At 41.0% G+C, this 27803-nt stretch overlaps 1 protein-coding gene across 1 annotated transcript in view; it reads left to right on the top strand.

The window, feature by feature from the left end:
* LOC136126710 (cytochrome P450 4B1-like) overlaps nt 1-27803 on the top strand; it is a 121284-nt gene that overhangs the window by 63253 nt on the left and 30228 nt on the right.

The following is a 27803-nucleotide window of genomic DNA, read 5'->3' as shown; positions in this document are numbered from 1 at the left end:
CATGTGATTGTTCTTTCCTCAGAAAAGGTGGAAAACTTCAGTTCCTAATTTCCTCTTTTACCAGCTAGCAGCTCTAACCCATGCAGTGTTCCCTGGATAGTTTAGAGCCCCTAAAACATTGAGACTCTTGAAATCTAGTTCCTGAAATGCTGCACACTCTGTTTTGCTAAAATTCCCACAATCAAGCCAGTGACAAGGGCCCACCAACAGTGCAAATGGTGTTTTCCAACAACGTAAATATTTATTCATTCGCAAACAATAAACAGATGAGTATTTATTAAGTGCCTATTATATGTGCCAGGAGAATAGAGATGCAGAGAAATATAAGACAGGCGAGGTCTTTGCCCTCATGGAAAGTGTAACTTAATATGAGGATTATTTCTTTAGGTTTGAAATTGTCATAGATGCCCTCAGCCATAAGCATTTGGTTATACTTTTAGTAACTCTTGCCTGGACAAAAAGGACAGAAAGCTATCGTGAATCTTGTAATAGATGAATTTATATTTCTTCATCCACAAATATAAATATATTTGAAAATAAATATCACACATATTTAGGAAACACCGTCCAGAAACATTCGAGAAATGCTTAGCCCCTGAGGAATAGTAATAGCTAACATTTACCAAGCACTACGATGAGCTAGGTGCTGCCGTTGACGGAAAAAAAATGCACAACCTAAAAGTTGAGAATTATGTTTTAGTTGGCAGACAAAACTGAGGGCTTAAGCCCAGAACTCAGCCTCTCAGATAGCTCTGAGAAACTGCTCTGAAGAGGTAAGGGAGGAGCCAGGATATACGGGAGTTTTTGTAACAAAAAATTGATTCAGTTATACATATATACTTTCTTTTTTATATTCTTTTCCATTATGATTTCTTAGAATATTGAATATAGTTCCCTGTGCTATAGAGTAGGATCTTGTTTATCCATTCTACATGTAGTAGTTTGCATCTGCTAACCCGAAACTCCCAGTCCATCCCTCCCTCACCCCCAATCTCCCTTGGCAACCACAAGTCTGTTCTCTATGTCTGTGAGTCTGTTTCTGGTTTGTAGATAGGTCCATTTATGTCATATTTTAGATTCCACATATAAGTGATACCATATGGTATTTGTCTTTCTCTTTCTGACTTACTTCACTTTGTATGATAATCTCTAGTTGTATCCATGTTGCTGCAAAGGCATTATGTCATTCTTTTTTATGGCTGAGTACTATTCCATTGTATATAGGTACCACGTCATCTTTATCCATTCATCTGTCGATGGACATTTAGGTTGTTTCTTGGCTATTGTGAATAGTGCTCCTATGAACATAGGCGTGCATTATCTTTTTGGATTATAGTTTTGTCTGGATATATGCCCAGGAGTGGGATTGCTGGATCATATGATAATTCTGTTTTTAGTTTTTTGAGGAACCCCCATACTTTTTTCCATAGTGACTGCACCAACTTACATTCCCACCCACCGTGTGGGAGGGTTCCCCTTTTTGCACATCCTCTCCAGCAACGAACACCTACTATGATGCAAGCACTGGGTTTATAGTGGTGAACAAAGACTCTCCTCTCACAGATCCTATATTCTAGTGGGGAGAAGGGGAGTGTAGATGAAAAATGTTGCCTGCCATATCAGCAAACAAAGGATGTTGAAGCCATCAAGCCATCAGCCACTACCACTGTCCCCCAACAGTGAGCCTGAGGGTACGCAGAATGGGAAAGAACAGGATGCCGCCCCTAGATAGCTAAAGTGCATATCAAAGGAATGATTTCAGTCAGCCCAGACTCTTGCATCTTCCCATACATAGAAAAGTGCTAAACTCCTTAAGTTGAGATATCTGGTTTTCTTCATTTTATTATTATTAATATTATTTTTGGTCACACTGTGCAGCTTGTGGGATCTTAGTTCCCTGACCGGGGATTGAACCCGTGCCCCCTGCCGTGGAAGCTCGGCGTCCTAACCACTGGACAGCCAGGGATTGCCCCTGGTTTTCTTTAATTAACAGTAATCTTTTGAAGTTCCAGCTACCTGATCTTTGTCGCAAAACTCCTACATATCTTGGCCCCTCCCTTACCTCTTTGGAGCAGTCCCTCAGAGCTATCGGAGAGGCTACCTCCCAGGCTTGAAGTCCTCAGAAAGTCCACCAAATAAAATATAATTCTCAACTTTTAGGTTGTGCATTTTTTTTCAGTCAACAGGAGTGTATAGTAACAGAGTATATAATATGATGTCAGAGAGTGATAAGTGCTAAGATAATAAAAACAAAGTTAGGAATAGAGAGTATTGGAGGCTCTATTTTAGTTTGAGTGACATTTGTTCAAAGGCCTGAAAATAGTGCATGAAGAGCACTCCAACAAGAGAAGAGCATCTCCAAAGCCCTGAGGGAGCCCTGAGCGAATTTGCTTGCCATGTTTAAGGAATAGTGGGAAGACCAGTATGACTGGGACAGAGCAAGGAATGAAATTTCTGGTCTTGTAGGGAATTTTCACTACACACACATTTCCCTTCTGGAACCTTATGACTATACCTAAAATGTTACTGTCTATGTGAAGTAGTTCCATACTTTCCTTGCGACTAAGTGATGAATCATCAAAAGGAACATAAAAAGTTAAAAGAAAAGGTAGATAGGCAGGGGTGGGGATATTAGCCAGCTTGACATATCAGCCACTTCTAATCTTCAAAACTCTGATAGAGGCACCTCTAAAATATTCAAAAAATAATCTAGTGACAGTCAAGAGGGATATGGACTTTAAAACACTATGAATACAATTAAAATCTGAAAATAAAACCATTCTGTTTACAGCAGTATCAAAAAGAATAAAACATTCAGAAATAAATTTAACAGAAGAAATGTAAAACTCATACAGCAAAAGCTACAAACCATTGTTGAAAGAAATTTCTAAAAACTTAAATAAAATGAAGGACAGCCATGTTCATGGATCAGAAGACTCAGTGTTAAGATGGCAATACTTCCCAAATTGATCTGCAGATTCAATACAGTTCCTATCAGAATCACAGCTGGATTCTTTGTAGAAATTGACAAGATGATCCTAAAATTTGTATGGAAACCAGAGGGATCCAGAGCAGCCTTATTCTTGAAAAAGAACAAAGTAGGAGGACTCACACTTCCTGATTTCAAAACTTACTATAAAGAAACAGTAATTAAGACAGTGGTATTGGCATAAAGATAGACATATAGCTCAATGGAATAGAATTGAGAATCCAGAAATAAAACTTCACATGTACAGTCAACTGATTTTTGACAAAAGTGCTGTGAGATAATACAAAAATAATTGTACATATTATTATAATTATATATATATATATATATATATATATATATATATACATATATATATCTGCTCCTGGTTCCTGGCACAGAGCTCCTAAAACCCTTATAATTCTTAAGTGATAAGAGCACTGGAACATCTTTCGTTCCAATATTTGATTTTCTTTCTTTTTTTTTTTTTTTTTTTGTGGTACGTGGGCCTCTCACTGTTGTGGCCTCTCCCGTTGCGGAGCACAGGCTCCGGACGCGCAGGCCCAGCGGCCATGGCTCACAGGCCCAGCCGCTCCGCGGCATGTGTGATCTTCCCGGACCGGGGCGCCAACCCGTGTCCCCTGCATCGGCAGGCGGACTCTCAACCACTGTGCCACCAGGGAAGCCCCCAATATTTGATCTTTGACCCCAGTTCCTGACAGAGTTCTTAAATTCCTTAGAATCTCCTGGGTGATACCAGTGTCTTTTGTTCTAATGAGATGACTCTTGGCGGGCTCCTGGATGGGGGATGGTCACCAGAAAGACCAAACCATGATTAGAAACTTGGAATTTTCAGCCCCCTCCTCCCATTATCCAGAGATGGGAGAAGGGCTAGAAACGGAATTAATGATCATTCACGCCTACATGATGAAGCCTTCATAAGAATCCCCAAAGTACAGGGTCAAAAGACCTTCTGGGTTGGTGAACAGGTGGTGGTGCTGGGACAGTGGCACACCTGGAGAGGGCATGGAAACTCTATGCTCCTTCCCACACACCTTGCCTATGCACCTCTTCCATCTGGATGTTCATGTGTATCCTTTATCACATCCTTTTACAATAAACCAGTAAACAGTAAGTAAGCTGTTTTCCTGAGTTCTGTGAGCTGTTCTAGCAAATTAATCAAAACTGAGGAGATGGTCATGGGAACCTCAGGTTTGCAGCTGATTGGTCAAAAGCATAGGTAACAACCTGGACTTGCAATTGGCATCTGAAGCGGGGTGGAGGTAGTCTTATGGGACTGAATGTTATCTTAATCTGTGGGATCTGATGCTAACACCAGGTAGGTAATGTTAACTGAGTACAGTTGAGGTAAATTGTAGGACATGCAGTTAGTGTCACCGAATTGCTTGATGTGGGGAAAACCCCCACACATCTGGCATCAGAAGTGCTGTGAGTGTGGTAGTAATGTGAGAGTAAAGGAGAAACACAGGAGGAAGACTGGAATCTTCCTACTCAGGTACCACAACAATTCAACTGGGAGAAATAATAGTCTTCTCAACAAATGGTGCTGGGATAACAGGACATCCACATGCAAAAGAATGAACTTGGACCCCTACTTCACACAATACACAAAAATTAACTCAAAATGGATCAAAGTTCTAAATAAAAGAGCTAAAAACATAAAACTCTTAGAAGAAAACATGAAGACTTAGTCTCGGATTTGGCAGTTGTTTCTTAGCTATGACACCAAAAGCACAAGCAATAAAAGAAAAAAAACAGATAAATTAGATTTCTTTAAAACTAAAAACTTTTGTGCTTTAAAAGACACTACAGAATGGGAGAAAATATTTGCAAATCGTATATCTAATAAGAAACTTGTAGCTAATATATATCTTTAAAAACTCTCTTACAACTCAATAATAAAGACACATAACCCAATTAAAAATTGACAAATAATCTGAATAGACATTTCTCCAAAGAAGATGTACAAATGGCCAATGAAGAACATGAGAAGGTGTTCAGTATTATTAGTCATCAGGGAAATGCAAATCAAAACCATGAGAGACCACTTCATACCTACTAGAATGGCTATAATAAAAAAGACAGATAATAACAAGTGGTGAGGATGTGAAAAAATTGGAACTTTCATACACTGCTGATGGGAATGCAGAATGGTGTAGTCACTTTGGAAAAAAACTCTGGTAGCTCCTCAAAAAGTTAAATGCAGAGTTACCATTTAACCCAGCAATTCCAATCCTAGGTATATATACCCAAGAGAAATGAAAACATACACCCACACAAAAATATGTTAAAAAATATTCAAATAATAGCCCCAAATTGGAAACAACTCAAATGCCCATCAACTGACAAATGGATAAACAAAATGTAGTACATACATACAATGGAATATTATTCAGCCACAAAAAAGAATGAAGCATAGATATATGCTACAACATGGATGAACCTTAAAAACATTACACTGAATGAAAGAAGCAAGTTGCAAAAGACCATGTTATTTAATTTCATTTATATGAAATATTCTTAAGAGGCAAGTATACAAAGACAAAAAGTAGATTAATGATTGCCCAGGGATGAGTGATGGGGTGCTTTGGGACTGAGAGCTAAAGGTTATAGGTTTTGTGGGGTTTTTTAAGATGATAAAAATATTCTAAAATTGATTGTGGTTATGATTATACAACTCTGTGACTATACTAAAAACTATCTAATTATATACTTTAAGTGGGTAAAAGTTTGTGGTATGTGAGTTATATCTCAATAAAGCTTTACAAAAAATTACAATGAAGCAATTCATCTACTTCTACTTGATAGAATATTGTAATGGTGTCAGTGAAGAATGGGATTTGCTTTAACAATGGACTAGTGAGTATGTAATAGACAAGCCAAACCAAATAGCACAGAGGGAACAAGAACAAGGGATATACAAAGTACCAGGTGCTGAAGACATGGAATTAAGACAGGTTAGTGCCTTACCCTATAGTGGTCACAGCCTGGTGGTGGAACTTATGTTTCATTTAACAAACACTTACATAGCACTTACAAAGTGCCAGACATCATCTCAGTTCTTTTCAAATATCAAATAAATTTATCCTCTGAAAAAGTGAATAACATATCAGTAATTATATTACATGTAAATAGCCTAATTATTTCAAGTAGAAGACAAAACGTGTCAGATTATGTATTTTTATTTTTTTATTTTTTTATTTTTTAAAAAAATATACAGGCAAGCTTATTTATTTATTATTATTATCATTTTTTGCGGTACACGGGCCTCTCACTGTTGAGACCTCTCCCGTTGTGGAGCACAGGCTCCGGACGCGCAGGCTCAGCGGCCATGGCTCATGGGCCCAGCCGCTCCACGGCATGTGGGATCTTCCCGGACCGGGGCACGAACCCACATCCCCTGCATCGGCAGGCAGACTCTCAACCACTGCGCCACCAGGGAAGCCCAGATTATGTATTTTTAAAAGCCTACCTATATACTGCTTACAAAAGACACAAGACAAAAAGTCCAAAAGGTTAAAAATAAAGGATTAAAAGCATCATTTAAATACTAACAAAAAGTTTGTGTAGTTACACTAATATCAGATAAAGTAGAATTTAAGGCAAGAAGTCTTACTAGATATAAAAAGGAATGGTTCATATATAAAAAGGATTAGTCTACCAGGAAGATATAATAATTCAAAATCTGTATGCACAGTATACTATATCTTGAAAATTGGTAAAACAAAAATGGATATCAGAACTAAAAAAAGAAATAAGGAAATTCACAATAAGAGTGGAAGACTTTAACACAATGTTACTCAAAGCAAGGTCCATAAACCAGTCCATGATGAGATAATTATAGAAACTGAGCATAGCATTTAGAAATTTTTATAGTAACGTGACATTGTTGCAATTTCTATTTTTTTTTTTTTTAATGAAAGTAAACGTCTACAAGAGATTGGAAAAAAACTGGTTCTTCACTACAAATACTTGGAGAAGCACTACGTTAATACATCATTCTCAATAGCTGGTAGAACAGATCTCTTGGTCCATTTTCAGTATTCCCAACTTCTGATTGATAGCTCCTTCTCAACTCCAGTTTCTGGAAGGTAAAAATCAAACTCTACTGAGAAACAGAGTAAATGGAAGTTGAGGAATGAGAAGTTTAGAAAAAGTTAATCAGGTTAAATTTTAAGAAAAGTTACATAGAGAGCAGTAACTTAAAGGAGAAGTAGATTAAAGGAAGGACTGGTTCAACCCCAGGTCTCCACCCTCTCCCCATGCAATACCCTCTTTAAGTCCCACAACAGATCAGAGGTTTTATTTTCTAGAAAAACTAAACCAGAGAGGCTCTAAGACTGGAAGAAATCAGGCATTGTGGAGGGCAGGGATGAATCACTGGACTAAAAATAGAGGAGTTAAATGAAAGACTGCATAACAAATGATTAGATCCCTAACTCCCTTTTTCTGCTCCCAGAATGCCAGAAGTCAACTACAATCTCCTAAGTAAAAGGCAGATTCATCTCTAAGAAACTGGAAAAAATAAAATAAAAACAAAACCACAGATACTGGCAGTTTGGGTCCTCCAACAGGTTTGCTCTCAGGGAAAGTTCTTGCTCTGTACACAAGACTTCAAACATCTTTAGTGTCTCACTCTAGAAAATGAAATGAGAGCCAAAGAGCATCTGACATTTGAGGATAGCCTCCAAGAAGAAAGGCATAAAGCAAAAGAAACTGCAGTAGCCAGCCTCCAAAATGGCCTCCAATCATCTCCCATCTTTTTATATTGTCCCCTCCCACGCTGTACACGGATTTGTCAGTGTGACTGATTGCATACAGTACAAGTGATGGTATAAACATTCCAAGATGAGGTTATAATTGAGTGCAATTTCCATCTTAGATTCTCTCTCTCTCTCACTCTTGCTCTCTCACATCTTACTCTGAGGGAAACAAGCTGCCTTGTTGAGAGCAGGGTGACTAACCCTTCCACCTTACCTGACTGAAGGGGTTCCCGGGAGATAAAACCTTCAGAACTAAAATCAGGAGACAACCAGGTAACCTGGGACGAGTGGGTCACCCTAGTTGTGAGCAGCCCTATGGAAAGGTCCATGTGGGAAGAACTGAAGCATCCTGGCCAATAGCCTGTTAACAGCAATGTAAGTGAGCTTGAAAGTGGATTCTCCAGCTCCAGTGGAGCCCTGCGATGACTGCAGCCCCAGCCAGCCCCATGCAACCTTAGGAGAGACCCTGAGTCTCTCACAGAGACTCACCCACCTAATCAATGCCACTCCCAAATTCTCGACCTTCACAAACTGTGTGAGATAATCACCATGGGTTAAGTTGCTAAGCTTGGGGGTAATTTGCTAAGCTGCAATAGATAACTGATACACAAACAGAAAAAACACTGAAAACAGTTACTAATACTTCAAAAAAGACATGATATAGCATTTCATGAAACAAGATCCGGATTCTATACCAAAGAGGAATGTGTTGAATTGACTGTAGTAATGGCCTCAATTTGTTAATGCCTCCCTGTACTCATACACTTTGATAGTGTTCTCCCACACTGACTCCGCCATGTGTCTTCCTTTGGGAGAGTAGCAAACATGACTCAGAGACTTAGAAAACACTTGCACATTGAAGCCTGGTCTCTTGCTATTCTTGAGTCCCCGATACCATATGAGCAAGGCTGGGCTAACCAGCTGAAGGATAATAAACTAGATGGAAGGGAACGAAGGCACCCAAGGTGACAGCCAGCCTTTACCTGCCCCAGCAGCGGACTGCAGATGCATCAGTGAGCCAAACTGAGGCCAACTGAGCCTGGATCATAACAGCAGAACCTCATAGCCTAGTCCAGCTCAAATTTCTGACCCACAGAATCATGAGCTAAATAGCTGGCTGTGTCTTAAGCCACTAAGTTTTAGGGTGCTTTTTAACGCATCATAAGGAAACTGATGCAAGAACAGATGACGAATAGGACAGAGCTCTTGGAAATGAAAATTATGACAGTCAAAATTTTTCAATGTTTTAGTAGAAATTCTAGGAATATAAAATCAAGAAGACAAGATTAAAAAATGGATCTAGAAGGTTTATCTCCAAGCAATAGGAGTTCCAGAAAGAGAGAAAAGAGAAATTGAGAGAGGTAGGGGATGTATCAAAGAAATTGTAGTATTCACTGTTAATGTCCTGTCCCTAACTCTTCAACCTTACCACCTTAATATATACCATAATCAGCATCTGCATGTATTAACCTAGGGTTTTTTTGTGGACATTGGAGCCTGCTTTGCTGCCTGCATATCAAAAAGAATAAATAAAATACTTAGGAAGTGAAACTTCCCCTTTCCAAGTATTGGAAAACTATGTATTTCCAAACAACAAAGTGAAAGACTTATTCATCGAAAATTATAAAACACTGCTGAAAGAAATTTAAAAAGGCATAAATAGGTGGAAACACATCCCATGTTCATGGATTGGAAGATTTAATATTAAGATGTGAATTCTACCCAAAGCAATCTACAGATTCAATGCAATCTCTATAAAAATCCCAATTATGCTTTTGCAGAAATAGAAAAATCCATTCTAAAACTCATGTGGCATAGTAAAGGACCTTGAATAGCCTAAACAATCTTCAGTAAGAACAAAGCTGGATGACTCATTTTTCCTGATTTCAAAACTTACTACAAAAGTACAGTAATCAAAATAGTATGGTTCTGGCTTAAAAATAGACAAATGGAATAGGATAGAAAGCTCAGAAATAAACCCTTTAATGTATGGTTAAATGATTTATGACAAAGGTGCCAGGACCATTAAATGGGGAAAGGGCAGACTTTCAACAAATGTGCTGGGAAAATTGGATGTTCACATGCAACAGAATGAAGTTGTACCCTTACCAAAAATACAAAATATAACCCAAAATAGATCAAAGACCTAAAACTTTAAAACTCTTAAAAGAAAATATAGGACAAAAGCTTCACAACATTGGATTTGGCAGTGATTTCTTGGGTACGACACCAAAGGCACAAGCAACAAAAGAAAAAATAGACAAATTCATGAAATTAAAAAATTTTTGTACATGAAAAGACAGTATCAACAGAGTAAAAAGACAATCCACAGATTGAGAGGAGATATTAGCAAATCATACATCTGAGATCAATATCCAGAATATATAGAGACCTCCTAAAACTCAACAACAAAAAACCACCTGATTCAATGAACAAAGGACTGAATAGACATTTTTCCAAGAAGGAAATGCAGATGCCGACAGGCACTTTAAAAGATGCTCAGCATCACTAATCATTAGGGAAATGCAAATCAAAACCACATACCTGTCAGAATGGCTATCAACAAAAAGACAACAAATAACAAACGTTAGCGAGGATATGGAGAAAAGGGAGTCCTCATACACTGTTGGTGAGAATTGTAAATTGGTACAGCCACTGTGGAAAGCATGAAGGTTTCTCAAAAAACTAAAAATAGAGCTATCATATGCCTCAGCAATTCCACTCCTGAGTATGTATCCTAAAAAACACAAAAACACTAATTCGAAAAATACATGTACTCCAATGTTCACAGCAGCATTGTTTGCAATAGCCAAGGTATGGAAGCAACCTAAGTGTCCATCAACAGCTGAATGGATAAAGAAATTGTGGTATATATATATACACACAGTGGAATACTTCTCAGCCATAAAAGATGAAATTTTGCCATTTGCAACAATATGGATGGACTTGGAGGGCATTATGCTAAGTGAAATAAGTCAGACAGAGAAAAACTACTGTATGATATCACTTATATGTGGAATATAAAAAATACAACAAACTAGTGAATAAAACAAAAAAGAAGCAGACACAGATATAGAGAAGAAATTAGTGGTTACCAGTGGGGAGGAGGCTGGGCAATATAGGGGTGGGGGAAAAAGGGTTATTAGGGGATCATATGAAATCATGTGTGAAACTTTTGAAAATTGTAAAGCACTAAAGAATTTAAAGAATTTTCATTCAGGGACTTGCCTGGTGGCACAGTGGTTAAGAATCCGCCTGCCAATGCAGGGGGCACGCGTTCGATCCCTGGTCCAGGAAGATTCCACATGCCGCAAAGCAACTAAGCCCGTGCACCACAACTACTGAGCCTGCGCTCTAGAGCCTGTGAGCCACAACTACTGAGTCCATGTGCTACAGCTACTGAAGCCTGTGTGCCTAGAGCCTGTGGTTGGCAACAAGAGAAGCCACTGCAATGAGAAGCCCACACACAGCAACGAAGAGTAGCTCCTGTTTGCCACAACTAGAGAAAGCCCACGTGCAGCAACAAGGACCCAATACAGCCAAAATTAAATAAATAAAATAAATAAATTTATTAAAAAATAATGAATTTTCATTGAATAAAAAATTTTAATTAAAAATTTTTTAATTTCAATAAAATGAACAAGAGTTAAATAGACATTTCTCCAAGTAATATACACAAATGGCAATAAACTCATGAAAAGATGCTCAGTATCACAGATCACTAGGGAAATGCACATCAAACTATGAGATACTACCTCACACCCATTAGGATGGCCACTATTAAAAAAAAAAAGCACAGAAAATAACAAGTTTTAGCAAGAATGTTGAGAAACTGGAACCCCTGTGCACTTCTGGTGAAAATGTAAAATGGTACAGCCACTGTGGAAAACAGTACAGTGGCTCCTCAAAAAATTAAAAATAGAATTACCATATGATCCAGCAATTCCATTTCTGGATATTTACCCAAAAGAATTGAAAGCAAGGTCTCAAAGAGATATTTGTACACCCATGTTCACAACAGCTAAAATGTAGGAACAACCCAAGAGTCCACCAACTCCGTTAAGCAAATGGATAAGCAAAATGTGGTATATATATATACAATGGAATATTATTCAGCCTTAAAAAAGCAGGAAATTCTGACATATGCTACAATATGGATTAACTTTGAGGACATTATGCTAAGTGAAATAAGCTAATCACAGAAAGGTAAATACTACACGATTCCACTTGTATGAGATACTTAAGAGTAGTCAAAATCATAGAGACAGAAGATAGAATGGTGGTTGCCAGGAGCTGGGGAAAGGCAGAAGTGGGGAGTTACTGCTTAATGGGTGAAGAGTTTCAGTTTTACAAGATAAAAGAGTTACAGAGACGGATGAGTTGATAGTTTCACAACATTATGAATGTATTTAACATCACTGAACTGTACACTTTAAATATGGTTAAGATGGTAAGTTTTATTTTAGGTGTATTTGACCACAATAAAAAAGTTGGAAAAAAATAAGAAATTTTCAAGTCATCCTGAAAGCTAGAAGACAATGGAACATGTTTTCAAAATTATGACAGAAATTTATTTCCAAAGTATAATTCTATATCCAACCAAGTTATCACTCAAGTTCAAAATGATAATAAAGGCACTTACAATGATTCAGGAGCTCAAAAAATTCACCTGGCATTCCTTCACTCATTCTCAAGAAGTCACCCATAAAAATGATTAAATAAATTAGGAAGAAAAAAGACATAATGTCCAGGAGACAAGAGATATGACACAGGACAGCACAACATCTGTGTACCAGGTCTAGAGAGCAACCAGTCCAGACTGGAACAGGAGGAGAGGTCTGTGGGAGAAATGCCTCCAGAAAAACATATGGGCTGATAGATTGTTTGATATGTTCCAATATTTGGAAATATTATTGCGATGTGTTTGACAGACCTGTTAAAGCATTTGGGGAAAAAATAGTGATAGATATTGGAAAACTAAGCAAATGAGAAAAGGAGGAAGTTAACAACACCATGTGGGAAAAAAAGCTCTATGAGAAAAGGACCAAAATCAACCATTAGGTCAGTGATAAATAACATTTATATAATCAAAAGAATATAAATAATAATTTTTCTACTTAATAAAAAATACAATATAACTATATTGGAACAGTAAAAGATGGGTGTAAGTGATTACTCATCATAAGGTAGTTAATAGATGGATAACTAAAATTATTAAATTAAGAAATGCAATGTAGTAATATTGGGTTGGCCAAAAAGTTCATTCAGGTTTTTCTGTAAGAGCGTATATAAAAACCCAAACAAACATTTTGGCCAACCCAGTATTATCTTACAGGTAAGGATTTAAATAAACAGATAAAAGAAGGGAAAGTGGTTGCTGTAGGGAAGAGGGACTAGGAGTAGGGGAGTCAAAAGATCACACAATAGGTCTGCTGGGAACACCCTCTCCACCCACCCATCCTTTAAGATTCTGCTCAGCCTTTCATAGAACTTTTTCTCCTCTAGGTAGAGATATATACTTCCCTCCAAGATTGCCTTGTCTCTAGGCCTCTGCCAATGCACTCATTACCCTGTATTTTCATTTTCCCTTTGTGGTCTAAGTATACATCTGACTTGGGCCCCTTGAGGGCAGGCACCTATCTTAGCACCTATCACACAACTGCCACTCAAAGTTGGTTGAATGAATAAAATAAGGAATGGGTGGGGAGTGGATTTAGAGAACAGGAGAGAACAAAGGTAAGGGGTCTCTCTCTACTTTACAAATTACAATTAGTCAATATTTTTTGTGTGATTGGCTGGGGCTGCTCCCTACTTCACAAGAATCTCTGGTTGGAAAGGACTAAGGGTGGCAACTATTGTGTCCAATTTTGTGTATCTTCTGCACTTAACAAGTCTGTTATTTAGGATAACAGACTATTTTTTAGCAGTATATGCGGAAGGCTTTTTAAAACACAGTACATAAATGCAAGAGATGGGTGAAACAATTAGACCTGAATTACACCACAGCCCTCTTATTTTTTATTGTGTCTTTAAATAGCCCCCTCCCAGCCCCCCAAACTTCCTTTCTGGTGGCTCTAGGGTGTTTCCATTTCCCTGGAGGGCTGTGAGAGAACAAGTCTGGAGTACTGAAAATGCCGAGAGCCACAGGTGGGGCAGGAGAGATCTGTGCAGGACGGAGGGATGGAAGTAAGGGAAGGAAACAACCACTTCTCTGCCCGCCCAGTTTCCAGCATCCTCCTTCACCCCTCCCTTCCCTCTATCTACCTTGTGATGCCCGTAGAACCAGTGGGTGGGGGGCCAGGGGAAGGGGCGCAGGTCTCGAAGCAGCCCGATGCCTCTGCAGGTAGAGCTTGACGGCCTGCAGCAGCCCCGGGGCCAAGCAGAACATCAACGCCAGGTCAAAGGGCCGACGAGCCCAGTGCGCCTGGCTCCAGGCGGATTCCATCGCTCTGCGCTGCGCAGATTGCCCGAGAGCTTTCTGTAGCCCGGCTCTTGGGGGAGGATCCATCCACTCACTCCAGGGCAAAGCCAACCCACCGCATCTCTGAGCCCTCGGGCAAGATCCGCCGCTTCCCGCGGAGAAAGCAGGAGCGGTGGGAGGGGCAGCTCTGGCTTGGCCGGAGAAGGCAGGCTCGAGTTCCCGGATTTCTAGCCCTTTATCAATTGATGCGGACCTTCGTTCGGGACACTTCCTTCTCATGGAGTGTCATAATTCAACTGTGACAGTTTTCAATCACGGAAGGTCTGCATTTAAGTTTTGAAATCATGCCAAAGCTGAGGTCATTGTTTTTCTTCTTTGCCACAAAGAACTAGTAAACTGCTCTGAAAAAAAGAACTTCTTTCCCACTGAAATGCTATCAAACCCCACAGGTGTCTGGGGGCTGGTAGTGGGTGTGTATGATCACTAGGCCTGAAGAGCGTGGCCTGTCCAGTGGTGCGCTGGTAAATGTTTTACAACTGGTTCTCACTCTGATTTCTGGTGCTTGCCAATGTCCACCATGTCCTATTTCAAGCCTGCCAGCAGAGGACCCAGAACACTCAGCTGGGAAGAGATGCAAAGTAGCTACCATCATACAGTATTTCCCCCACAGGGACACAAGAAGGGCCCGCTGCAAGATTTGTGGGTCCCAGCGCAAAATGAAAATGTGGGGCCCCTTGTTAAACATGTATTAACAATTTCAAGTTGATGACAACAGGGCATTAAACCAAGCACCCTTTTGAGTGCAGAGTCCCGTGTGACTGCTCAGGACCGGGGCCCATGAAGCCAGCCCTGGATACAAGAGACGTAATTAATCTCAAGCTTATCTATTATTATAGATAATGGTAAAATATAGTAAAATAATTAGAAAGTGATGAGTTTTTAGTACTTATTACCTATCAGATGGTAAACTAGGACCCAACGGACCTAACTTCCCAAGCTGCTGTCCCCCACTCCCAGCCTGCTTTTTACACATTGCCCAGAATTCTTTTATTCATTCATTTATTTATGCTAAAACAGACACATGTAAGGTGTTGGATTTACAGCCCAGAACGATAAACCCAGTCTCTGCTACAACTCCCTGCTCTCCTCTCCTCACTGCCTTGCACTCCTCAGGTTGGGAACCCCAGTCTCTGGAGCCAGATTTTACTTGGCAGAGTAATAGTTAAGACACACTCCAGTGAGGATGACTTCATCTGGACCGAGTGCTGGCCCTTTGAATCCATCGTGCAGCACCCATGAAGTGTTTCAGCTCCCTCTTCTCCAGATCTTCCCACCTCCTGCCTACCTCCACCCCTCAGCTAGAAGTTGCTATTTGGCAGTGTCTCAGAATCTTCTGGTTTATGCAGTCTCTCCTGGGAGACTCATGGCATTTTCGTTTTTCAGATTCTTTTTCTGTGTCCTGCTCTTTTCCCAAATCATGATGAGTGTATGGTGGCCTTCATAAGACTGCATCATGGTGGTCGGGCTGAAGACCTCAGATCCATGCCTAGGGTCCTGGCTAGTCTAAGCTTCGTGAGACCTAGTCTTGTCTGGTCCCTGGGTTGGTGAACTTCTAGTTAGTTCTCTCGGCAAGGTCAGGGTCTGAGGACACCTTAGCTGACCCAGTCATACCCAGGCTCTTGCTGGAGGTGTTATCCCTCTGAGACCTGGCCAGTCCATCAGCTGCATTTCATGTCCTTCCTTGGAAAACAAAGGAACTTTGGGGCTTTTTACAATATACCCTGGAACCGAAAAGAGGCTTGAGGGTGCTAGCTCAGGCCTTCTTTCTGCTTCACTGCCATTTTCACTCTGGTTCCTCCCAAAAAGGAGCTCTGTGCTCTCAACTTTTCCCCATCTATCCAAAACTCCCCCTCCCCGGATTTGCACCTCGGTGGGAGAAATCAGTTACTCTCCTGAACACTGGCTTCCTGGCCTCTGCCCATTCTTGCCTCAGCCCACCAGACTGGAAGAGGTGGATTTTCCACAACCTCCATTTCATGTAGTAGAAACTTTCCTTATGATATTACCTGTGTCCTTTCTACCTCTAATTGAGAGCAAAGATCTACAACCCACTCCAACAGTGGGAGATACAGGAATTTAGAAAATTATTTATTCTGGCCAAAGAAAGGCTTACCATACTTACTGCGACTCAAACATCCCATTTTGGGGAAGCGATCCCTTCCTTCTCTCGGCATTCCTATGCAAATGTCCACCGAATTAAAGTTCCTCAGCTGCAATACAGGGGACAGGGGCCATTGAAAAAGCCCCCAGCAGCACAGATAATGATGCTTGGCAGGTCCAGGTAAGGATTTCGGACTTTACTTAGGCCACTGAAGGGATTTAAGATGGAAAGTTACATGTTTAGATAGTAGAGCACCCTGATGACTACTTGGTTAGTAATAGCAGGTAAATATTCATTGTGTGCCGACTAAGTGCCAAGTTCTGTTCTAAAGTGATTTATATGTAGTAGCTCATTTAATTCTCATATTAAAATTTTGAGGTTGGTATTAGCATGTTACTTATCCTCATTTTACATATATGGAAACTGGGACACAGAGAGATTATGCAATTTGCTCAAGGGCATCAGCGGGTAAGGAGGCAGTTTCAGGAATCCACGTCCTAGGATCTTAACACTTATGGAAGCAAATTATGTGTGTGTATAGGGGGTATAGGACCTGAACTAAGAGGCCAGTTCAAATGCTATTGTAGTATTCAGATAAGATGTGATGATGGCCTGGACTGGGAATTTCATGGGACAGAGAGGCAGAATGAGTGGGAGAAATATTGGAGTGTATTTTTGATGGGAATTGGTAACTGGCTGGATGTGGGCACAGTAGGGAAGAAATCTAGGACGATCCCTATGTTTCTATTCATTGAGATAAACAAAGGAAGAAGAATCAATATTCCTAACACCACCCTTCCTAACACCCCCCAACTCCTGTCCTGTATGTCTCGTGCTCTTCTCAAAACCACGTTCATGACTCACCTCCTCTATAAACGCTTCTCTAACCACCACCCGCCCATGGGAATCTATCCTGTGAACAATTAAAGCATTCATTTTTATAGCTCTCATTTGACACTTTGTTCATGGTTTCATTTACTATTCATTCCACAATCAGCAATCCCGTGCAGCCGCTTTATGTATGTCTTTGTATATACAACTTGTATTCCTAATTAGGTTTTGAAACTCTATGGTGATTCAAACATTGTGTTTTTCATCTCTTGAATTCCCTTGGAGGTCAGATTTGGGCTTGGCACACAGTAGACATTTTACAGTTATTTAATTTACTTGAACTAAGAAGACGTATGGGAGAAGGGGGAGACTTAGGAAAGAGCAGAATAAGGAATGATCTCCAAAGCAAAGGGGCAACAAAGAAATGGAGACATTGCAGGTCAAGGAGTTTGTATACTAAGAGAATAAACATAGGGCAGGGAGTGGGGAAAGGAGTTGAGGAGAGGGAGAATAGATTAAAATGACAGCTGTTTTCATGACAGGGAGCCTGGTGTTTGTTCATAAGAGAGATGGTGCTGAAAAGTGCTGAGAGAGGGGCAATAAGAGAGAAAAAATGGGGCCAGGGGATGAATGGGCATTGAATAGAATGGATGAGCTGGATGGGATGGGGCTCAGCAACTTCATAGATGGACATTTTTATGAACGTATTGAGGCTAGGTGGAAATCACTTTGTTCTGTTCTTAATTTAACACAGTAGTTGTAGTTTGTGAAGGGGTCCAACTGGGAAGACCAACACGTTAGAAGTATAAGAGACAAGAAGGAGGGAGGGAGTGGGCAGATTTGATTTCTGATGCCAAATAACCTCAATTTCCTTAGAGGATTCGGAGGCGTCCTCTGCCCTGGCAGGGGCAGGGAGGATTGAGTGCCTGAGCAGAGTGGTGATCTGGAACAGCCGCTATGGTTAACGTTGAGGGCATGGGCAAGCAAGTTGTTAAAAGACAGGAACGAATAGAATTTACATAGCAGGTTCCATACAGAGGGCCAAGGACTCATAGTTCCATTATTTTCTCCCGCAAGAGCCTGGAGGTAAGAGAATGGAAATGTTCCGGAAGGAGGTATAGACTCAGTCCCCACACTCACTGCTGCCTCCTGTATACCAGCTAGTGCTGAGCAATGCCAGGATACAAAGGTGAATAAAGGGGAGGTCTTTCCCTGGGACAGCTCAACAATCTGGTGGAGGGGACAGATTGATAAGCAAAGAGATACAGTATAATGGATAAATGCTACAACTGGAAGGACGCACATGGATTATCTAGACCTTGTCCTGTCTTCCGAATAAGGAAATTAAATCCGAAAAAAGGAAAGGGGCTTGCCCTAAGCCCCTTATCACCAGACTGAGAATTTCAAGGTCCTTTCTCCTTTCCTCGTCACCTGTATGACACAGCAGTTGCACCATTCTCCCCAGTCCCTTTGAATGACACAACCAGTGAATCGGGGAGACTTTTGAATGAATGTGTCTAATCGTGTTGCTCTGTTACCTTGAGTAATTCCAATATGTTAAAAACTGGGTAGAGAAGTGTGAGGCTCCAGAGGAGGAAAAGGAGCCAGGAGAGAGGTATCAGGGAAACCAGGAGCACCAAGGGTTATGGCCTACAAGGAGTGTTGAAACACGTGAAAAGAAAGATGGATGTCAAGCGCTCCTGAGACAACAAGGACCGAGTATAAAATGTGTTTCTTGGAATTAGTGTCATGGAAGTCAGTGGTAACTGTTAGAAGAGTTGTTGAAATGATAGATATAGAAGCCAGAATAAAGTGGGTTGAGCAGTGAACATGATGGCAACTTGTCGAGACTGTGGAGAAAGTATTAACCACCCTGAAAAGTTTGGCTCTGAGAAAGAGAAAATCAGGATGTTACCTAGTTAGGGATTTGAGAGTGGAAGTTAAGGTCTCCCTGCTATCCTGGTTCTTAGGAGAGGGGTTGGGATCCTTGGTGCCGTCACTAGTCTTGAGCTAGAAGGAAGAAGGAAAGGTTAGGGGTAGATGCGAAGTTTCACATTTTGTGGTATTTCAAACCACAACAGAGAAGATCACAAAATGTAAATCTCCTAAAACTCCCATACAAAAGTCTCCAGATCATAGTTTTGAATTATATGCATATCACTCAATTTTACAATTTCAAGAGCTAGTCTCTTATCTTCTATTTTAAAAATAGCTTCAAAACTATTTTAAATTCAAAATACTTGAATTTAAGAGTACATTGAGTCATCTGATCAAAAGTATACTTGCATAATATCGAGTTAAATAAATTGTTATTCTCAACAGTAAGTTAAACAAATGACTTCAGCAATCCTTCACATTTGTTTGAATTGGGTGCAATTCAAAAAATAATAATTTTATTTGAGCTGTCACATAAGTAACATAACTATAGGGCATAACAGCCTATGCTAAGATAGACTCTCATCTGGAATAATAATAAAATTAAAATAATATTGAACCCATACTACATGCCAGGCACGTTGCATGTACTGTCTCCATTCTTCTAGGTAGGCCTTACTTACCATCCCCACTTTACAGATGAGTACATTGAAGGCTAGAGAAGCTAAGTCACATGACCTTGATCTGTCCTCTGTATCACATGGCGCCTCCAACGTATCATAAGACCCCTCCCCTGCCAGTTCTTCTCATTACACAGACACATATAGTGAGCCATAAATGGACCAATATTTTCGAATATCAACCTGCATTCATTATTGACTAAATAATAACATTTTACCCCGGTAAGAAACAAAAAGGAAAATCAGCCTGAATTATACATCTTGAAGTATTCAATATTACCAAATTCAAATCATCTAAGTATTTTTCCACGTGACCACAATTCACATTTCCTTAAATTACTTAAATTACTGAAACTTAGAGCACAGTTACCTACTCCAATTACAATGAACTCTGAGCCCTATTCAGAATTAGAAAATATATCCAGGTTCCTATATTCTTGTAGAACAGGATCCAAACTTTTCTATGGACAACAGAAAGACCTTATTTTTCTATAAGTAAATACCACATAACTTTATTCATAAAATGGCACCCATTTTGATAAACAAGAACTATATATACAAATATGAAATCTTAAACTTTAAGGAAAAACTTGACAAAGACTAAAGACGTTGCCTTTACAAGCAAATTTTAAAAATATTTTAAACTTAAAATATTCTTCTTTGTTCTGTGACATTAGCAAAATTATAAATGTGTTACTACTTCCATTTTTTTCAATTGCTTTAGCTTCCATGGTCAACAGCACTAGCTCTATTAATCATGGCTATCCCATTGTGCTACTTAAATGGTTTTTAATTTTTAATATGCAGAAAGACATTCTACCATAGAGACAAAGATGGGAATTGTCAAAATAAAATTAATGAAGAACCTATTCTGCAAAACTTGCATGTATATTGTATTTATGATAATGATCTCAGCAGATCTGCAGAAGTATTTTTTCAATTTCATTTTTAATGATTTTATTCAAGGCCTTCATTGTATTGGTAATAGCTCTGATGGGTCACTTCATTTTTTGTTGTTTTGCAACCTTTATATTTTTTACAATAGATTTTCCTCCACTTGAACTAATTGGGTTGGAGGGGAAAAAAATGCAAGTATGTCAGCATCAGTAGGTCAGTTCTTGAAATATTAAAATTGCTAAAGTAATCACTCTATCGAGTGCATAACGAAAATGATACTTTAGAGCCCTTTTGCCTGAAACTCTGCTCAGAGCTGGGAGCACACCATCTGGATCTCAGCCAGTAGAAAACAAAGCAAGAGAAGAAACCAGTCTTTCTGCACTGCCTGCTCTACGTTAAACTTTCCCCAGGACAAGAAATAACCGAGCCAGTAAATGGGAGCAGGAAAGAGGGAAATGAGGATTAATGTCTCCAAAAATTATCCTGCTTTGTGTCAGATCTACTTACAGATCAAACCGCTGACCGGCTTCCGGCAATGTGCCGTTCTGTGGATGGAACATAACTCCTGGACTCACGTGGTACTTAAGCCAGTGGCATCCTAAGCCTCAGTTTCCCCAACTGTAAAACATGGCAATGACAATAGCACCCACCACAGTCAGTTACTGTGAGAATTAAATGCACAGCACTGAGCGCTGTGCCGGAGCAGTGAGTGCACACGTGTTTTTATATACTGGGATTATCAGAGAAACCAGGGCTCCAGCCAGGGAAACCTGAGGAAGTGAAGGAAGGGGTTTGTCACTCAGCCATTAAACAAACATAAATTAAACAAAAAATATGTATACTAAACAAACATATCCCATCAATAAACAAACATGCAAAGACACTGTCATGCAGTTTACCATCTACCACGTATTTCCCACCGAGTGAATGTTTATTAAGTGAATGAATGAACCATGGTTCGAACCTCTTTTTCAATGCTTTCATCCCTACATTTTCAAAAATTCTGAGTGAACCAGCTACAGCAGCTACCACTATTGAGGAAATGGTGGGGTGGCTTTGCCCCTAGAATGAAGCTGGAAGCTGGAAATTACTTTATGTGCTGTGAAGGAACTGAAAAGCACAGCCAAAACCTTTTAAACAGAAAGATGCTTAAATGGGCAGAAATGAGTTAAGTAATAAGGTTAGGTAAAGGACTTTAATTATTTTTTGTTACAGAAAAAGGGACTTTAGAGACAAATGGACTTTTAGACTCTTGTAATTTAAAAGAATCCATACCTGGAACACAAGGAAGTGGAAATAACAAGAGCTTACAGAAATATGTCACTTTCAGAAATATTCCCTTGCTTGATTCTCCCGACTGCTCTGTGAAAGGTAGGGCAACATAAGGTTCATATCACAGATAAGGATGCGGAAACACAGAGAGCTCCCAGGGTGAGCCGGATGTACAAGTGAGACTAAATCTGGGTCGCTGGTCCCAGCTCGGGCTCTCAGCAGCCGTTGCAAAAGGGACTGGCATGTGTATTGTTTCACATTTGTGTCATCTCTTTCTGGCCAGGATTTTCCAGAACTGGTAGGAGGGCATGCATGTGTTGCCAAGGAAGGAGGATGTAGGAAAGGAGAGAGTGGAGGTCAGACAATCAGTCAGTCTTGAAGAAGCTGAGCTGAGGAGGTAGAAAAAATGCAATGCCTGGGGTAGGGGCTAACTTATATAATTCAGAGAGACCCACCTGATGATCTACAAGGGATACTAATGTCTGGGCCCAGATGAGGAAGTCGTGGTCAGGGTGTGGATCAAGACCCAGTGCAGAAAGTAGGGGTGTAGTGATGAGGATAGATTCAGATCCCCCAGATTCCAGGGTAGAACAGATGCCTTACCCCCCGTTCCAAAGACCCTTCCATAGCCCGTATTTTGAGAGTCAGGGTAGAAGCCCTAAGTCAGTTCTTATTCTGGGAGCTCAGGAAGCTTTTGTCCTCCCTCTACCCCACCTCAGAATGGATGCTTCCTATCCGTGCTTGGTATTTTTAGAAGTCCAATGCGCTATCCATTGCGCCACTGAGCCTGACTGTGCTTGGTATTTTTAAAGAAACGTAGGCTCTGCACGGGGTCCCACTCAGCCTTTTTTTTTTTTTGCGGTACGCGGGCCTCTCACTGTTGTGGCCTCTCCCGTTGTGGAGCACAGGCTCTAGACGCGCAGGCTCAGCGGCCACGGCTCATGGGTCCAGCCGCTCCGCGGCATGTGGGATCTTCCCGGACCGGGGCACGAACCCGTGTCCCCTGCATCAGGGCAAGCAGACTCTCAACCACTGTGCCACCAGGGAAGCCCTAAAAATTTTTTTCAGACTTCTTAATGAGCCTAGTGGGGGACCCCGGGGGTAAACTGACACTTTGGTCCCTGAGGGGGTGAATGGAGACCTCTCTGAAGTCTGACAGATACTTTCTCTTCCTGTTCTGCCTCACAAACTGCTGACTCTACCTTACAAACAAATTTCAAATCTGATCTGTGCAGTCTGGCTGCTGCCATGGTTGTAGGTCAGACCTAGACCAAGTCCACGTCTTGCTTCAACCACCATGGGTTTTGGAAAAGGTCTTCTTTCTTGTGATGGCATGCAAGGTATACCCCTACTCTTACTTCCATCTCCATCTTCCACGGCCCTTTTTCCCCCTCAACCAACTCACCTCATCATTCCCTAAAAGCACCATGCCTCCAGACCTTTGCCTTTGCTGTTCCTTCCTTCTGATTCCTTCGCAATTCACCTCCTCCCCAATTGGATGGGCTCTGAAGATCCCAGCAGAAAATTCACAGCCAGTAGAAGATTAGAGAGGATAAAGCAAGGGATTCATTTCATATCAGGAATGCCAACAGGCACAGAGTTTCAGCCAGCTTCCTCTTGAGGCCTTTCTTTCCACACATCTCCTCCCCAGGGACTTACTCGAGGTCCCAAAGTAGGTAGTCAAGTCCAGACCAAGAGTGGAGTCTACTAGCCCGGCCACTGTCATTGTTCTTACTGCCATGAGGTGGCACTGTTGGAAACTGGTTTGAGGTACCACTGATGTTGCCCAAGCTTCCGTCAGGGCTGCCCACCTAGAGGATTGCTAATGTCACAATTCTTTTTAGTTGACACCCTCTCCCATTTCAGCCACTGTGCCTCAAAGCACTGCACCAGGAAAAGCTACTAGAACGAGCCACAAACCAAGGCAAAAATTATTCCTTCCCCTAAAAACTCCTAGGGGCTTACGTTGACTGTGGTGCCCAGTCTAGAATATCCCTTTGCATAAGGTAATTTTATTTAAATGGAATCACTGCCCTTCCCTGCCACTGAGATGATCAGGACCACGTTGTTGGTCCTCCCAAATCTCCCTCACTTCCAATTGTACAGCTGAGGAAGGAGTGTGTGTCCCTCTGTACCTGTCTGTGTAGAGAACTTTGACTCAGAGACACAGTTTTTGCCAAATCCCACAAACAGAAGGTCCTACTACACCCTGAGCTGTCCCAGAAAATGGATATCTATTTTCCCTACAACTCAAGGGACTCTCATAGGACAAACAGAGTCAGCTTCAAGGTGTACATCTGATTCTACTTCTAGGTTAATATCCAAAATATATAAACAGCTCATACAACTCAATATCAAAAAAACAACCTGGGGCTTCCCTGGTGGCGCAGTGGTTGAGAGTCCGCCTGCCGATGCAGGGGACATGGGTTCATGCCCCAGTCCGGGAAGATCCCACATGCCGCGGGGTGGCTGGGCCCGTGAGCCATGGCCGCTAAGCCTGCGTGTCCGGAGCCTGTGCTCCGCAATGGGAGAGGCCACAACAGTGAGAGGCCCACTTACCGCAAAAAAAAAAAAAAAAAAAAAAAAAAAAAAAAAAAACCTGATTAAAAAATGGGCAGAAGACCTGAATAGACATTTTTCCAAGGAAGACATACAGATGGCCAACAGGCACATGAAAAAATGCTCAACATCACTAATCATCAGAGGAATGAAATCAAAACCACAGTGAGATATCACCTCACACTTGTCAGGATGACTATCAACAAATAGAACACAAATAATAAATATCAGTGAGGATGTGGAGAAAAGGGAACCCTCACACACTGTTGGTGGGAATGTAACTTGATGCAGCCACTGTGGAAAATAGTATGGAAGTTCCTCAAAAAAATAAAAATAGAACTACTATATGATCCAGCAATTCCAATCCTGGGTATGTATCTGAAGAAAATGAAAACACTAATTTGAAAAGATACGTGCACCTCAATGTTCATAGCAGCATTACTTACAATTGCCAAGATATGGAAGCAACCTAAGTGTCCTTCAACAGAGGAATGGATAAAGAAGATGCGGTATGTATATACACAATGGAATACTAATCAACCATTTTAAAAAATGAAATTTTACCATTTGCAACAACATGGTTGGACCTGGAGGGTATTATGCTTCGTGAAATAAGTCACATAGATGAAGACAAATACTGTATGTTATCACTTATACAAGGAATCTAAAAAACAACACAACTAGCGAATATAACAAAAAGAAACAGACTCACATATACAGAGAAGAAACTAGCGGTTATCATGAGGAGAGGGAAGTGGGGAGGGACGAGATTGGGGTAGGATATTAAGAGGAACAAACTACTATGTATAAAATAAATAAGCTGCAAGGATGTATTGTACAGCACAGGGAATATAGCCAATATTTTATAATAACTATAAATGGAGTACAGTCTTTAAAAATTATGAATCGCTATGCTTACATCTGAAACTTATATAATATTGTAGATCAACTATACCTCAATAAAATTGATTAATTAGTTAATTAAATTAAAAAAGAAGAAAAGCCAAATGAGAGGTGGAGAGAATGTGACCCCCTTGGAATCTCTAATTCCAGGCCTATGGCATCCTGTGATTTGGTTATGTGAATCAGTAAAGCCTCAGGTTAGGTTTCTGTTACTTTCCACTAAAACATAAACAAACAAACAACAACAACAATGAAACTCCCAACTAATATATCTGATCCTCACTAAAAATGGCACGTTGTAGTTTTATAAAGGTTTTGTGTACCCTTTCTCTCTGTCCCCTAATGATAACCCTGTTAAGAAGCACATGTATTTTCTTTAAAAAATGAGGCATAATTCACAAACTACAAAATTCACCATTTTAAGGTGCACAATTCAGTGGGTTTTAGTATATTCCCAAGGTGTACAACCATCACCCCCATAAAAACATTTTTTTTCAGTTGACACTGTGCAACTCTTATAGCTACACAAATGGAGGAAAGCAGGAATAATTTCAAAGGACGGTGTATTCATTTTCTACTGCTGCCACAAAGTGCCACAAATTTAGTAGCTTAAAATAACATTTTAAAAATAATATTATCTTACAGTTCTGTAGGCCAGAAGTCTGACATGGGTCTCACTGAGCTAAAATCAAGGTCAGCAAGGCTGCATTTCTTTCTGGAGGCTCAAGGGGAGAATCCATTTCATTGTTTTTTCCAGCTTCTAGAGACCATCCACATTCCTTCGTTCATAGACTCCTTCCACCATCTCCAAAGTCAGCAACACTGGATCTCTGACCCTTCTGTAGTCACATCTCCCTCTGACCACAGCCTGGAAAGGTTCTCTGCTTTAAGGACCCATGTGATTCAGTTTGGACCCATCCAAATAATACAGGAAAATCTCCCCCATCTCAAAGTCTTTAACTTAATCACATCTGCAAAGTCCCTTTTGTCATGTAAGCGACATATACACAGGTTCTAAGGATAAGAACATGGGCATATTTGGAAGGGCTGTTATTCTGCCTATCACAGAAAGTAATCCAAAAGTTAACTGAGGGTTGTCCAAGTAACTAAGCAGGTTTTTGAAGCTGAGATATTTGGCAAACACACTCATGAAATATAATATATTGGTTAAGATTCTTGGCTCAATATTCAGAACAAACCAGTTTCAAATAATGGGGCATTATTTGCTATCTGTGTAGCCTTGAGCAAGTTACTTTGCGGCTTCGGAGACTCAGTTTCCTCTGTTGTAAAATGGGCATTTTTTTCAGTACTTATTCATAGGGCTTGCAGCGGAAGCCCTTGTTCACCTTCAAGATCCCCCTGCAGAACCAAGGCATTCGTCCCTCTGGCTCCCTGGTGTGTTGGCTGCTAATGGCTCAAAGATGCATCCTTCTCCGGGGATTGCCCTGCTGCAGCCAAAGGGCAGAAAGGACTGAAGATCAGCTCCAGAACTTAATTCCAAGAGGAACAAAGCTCCAGAGGAGATTAAACTTTCAACCTCAGCAGGATTGCCACAACAAAGTCAGGGTACCAGTTGGGAAGAATTGGACCCTAATGCATGAGATAGGACATCTGAGTCAATGCACTTAAAAATCTTGGGTCCTGAGCACAGAGTGAACAGGAGGCGGAGCCGGGGGAGCTGCTCTCGTAGCTGCTCCTGGCCCTCTGCAGGGGAGGAGTTACCGCAGCTCTTCGCTTTGGGGGAAGATGAAGAGTTGGAAGAGGAATATGATGAGGAGGAACCTCTTAAGTTTCCCAGTGATTTTTCACGTGTGCCCAGTGGAAAGAAACCTGCACCCCGGAGACAACGGCACCACGTTCCAGCCAAGGAGGATACTTGGGAGGGTGGACGCAGCGATCCCAGATCCCCTGATCTACATCGGCTGGGTCGGAAATGGAGTCAGGCAGATTAGCACAGAGGACTGGAATTGTGGTGGGCAGGGGAACTGTGTCAGCTTGGACAGGCAGGTTTCTGGAGGCTGATCGAACTGCTGGTATTAGTGGGGGAGTACGTGGAAACTTATGGCCATCTCATCCATGCACGCAGGCAGCTGAAAGGCCGTGATCTGGACCTTTTTTGTGTCTGGGTGGGAGTCTGGGCAGGGCGGCTGGGGGGCTGGGACCAGGTAATGTTCCAATTTCTGAGCCAAGGGTTTTGCTATGGGGTAGGGCTGTTCACCCGTTTTCTTAGGCTACTGGGGGCTTTGCTGCTCCCAGCTCTGGCCCTTTAGTTGGGCTGGAGGTTTCTGGTAGCACTGAGTGACCGGTTAGGCCAGACGGGTAAAGCCACCTGGCTCTTCCCTTGGCTGGCTTCTCCCACCTGGCAGCAGTGCCTGATTCTGCCAAGAGATAGCAGGCCATGGCAGCAGTTGGTAAGAATAGTTCAGTGGGGTTGGCTGGAGTTGGCCTTGGG

The sequence above is a fragment of the Phocoena phocoena genome, chromosome 1 (genome assembly GCF_963924675.1).
Source record: "Phocoena phocoena chromosome 1, mPhoPho1.1, whole genome shotgun sequence".
Lineage (NCBI taxonomy): Eukaryota > Metazoa > Chordata > Mammalia > Artiodactyla > Phocoenidae > Phocoena > Phocoena phocoena.
Note: the sequence above shows the minus strand (reverse complement) of the source record. Positions and strands in the feature narration are given on the sequence as shown.